Source organism: Mytilus edulis, unplaced genomic scaffold (assembly GCF_963676685.1).
Source record: "Mytilus edulis unplaced genomic scaffold, xbMytEdul2.2 SCAFFOLD_605, whole genome shotgun sequence".
In the NCBI taxonomy this organism is placed as follows: Eukaryota; Metazoa; Mollusca; class Bivalvia; order Mytilida; family Mytilidae; genus Mytilus; species Mytilus edulis.
The window spans coordinates 33,054-34,340 of NW_027268717.1; positions in this window are offsets into that span (position 1 = coordinate 33,054).

Consider the following 1,287-nt stretch of genomic DNA (forward strand, 5'->3'; position numbering starts at 1 on the left):
GCTTACTTAGGAAAAACATTATACCAGTGTAGGGCTATTGCATTAGGTGAATGTTGAAGGGTAGGGAGGGAAGTTTTTGGAAAATGACGCAGTCCATTGTTCCATAACTGGCTACCTGAACTTCATTACATTTCTTTGCCTACCGCGCTTGGTTTCGTATTTACTATTTTCTATACAAACTGGAAATCTGCTTGTGTTATCATTAATTATGCATGAGAGGTCATTGTGTAGTAATCAGCCAGGAACCAGTTTACAAACTAACTGGTTTCTGCTTGTATTTCCACTACACTCGGACAAAGTGTTGTAGTTTGACAGGAACCAGTTTAGAATTTGTAAACTACAAAACGTAATCGGTTATTGTTCATTCCGTTTTGGTGTTTCATACCGACTTTATGGTTTGAATAAGCTTAAGACCCTTCAAACATTAATGTGATAGGTAATTAAAGACTGTTTTACAAAAGGATGGAACTGTTTTGCTTTCAAAGTCGTACTATAGTGATATCTGTTATGTACGAGATTTCCACTCTCACCGGTTAATTTCTTTTTTTACACGTGCTTTTGAAACTTCTGTTTAAACATCGCAAGTTTTAAAATTGTTTTTTGAGTGAATTTAACTTATTTTAACAATCATGAAGCGTTCCCAGAATCATTTTCAAGCAGTTTCTTCTTCTCTTTGATGATGGAAAATAGGTTTTTCTCAAGAAATACCGCAAACGATCGCAGAGGAATTGAAACGTACAAGTCAAGTCGGCACCTGGTTAAATTGGCATCTAGTCAAAATCGGCACCTATTTGACGTCAATTCGGCATCCAATAAAGTTGTTATAATATTTCTATTCAATTAATTAATAACTGTTACCAAGTACATAGTGAATATGTTGTTGTGTATTTAGGTAAACAACGAAACCAAAGTGAAATTATGTTGTATTGTATAAAGGTAAACAACGAAGCCCTTACCCAAGCTGTTGTTTTAACAATTAGACAATTATTAAAAAAAAATGGAAAACTATGAGTACCTTTCAATAAATCAAACTTTCATGCCAAATAATAAGCAAATTTAAGGTGTTTTTTTTCAGTAAAGTTTAAAAAGCATTAAACAAACAATCCTGTAAAATGCTCAACTGGTTTAAATAATGCATAAAAATATCCAATATCTCATGTATTAGTCCAAATAATTATGACGTCTGGCAAGGCTATTTTTTTTTTTCTGTGACGTCTTCCTACGAAGTTCGTAGGAAGGCTTTCTTAGGAAGGCGTCCCAGAAAAAAAATTAACATAGCCTTGCGGT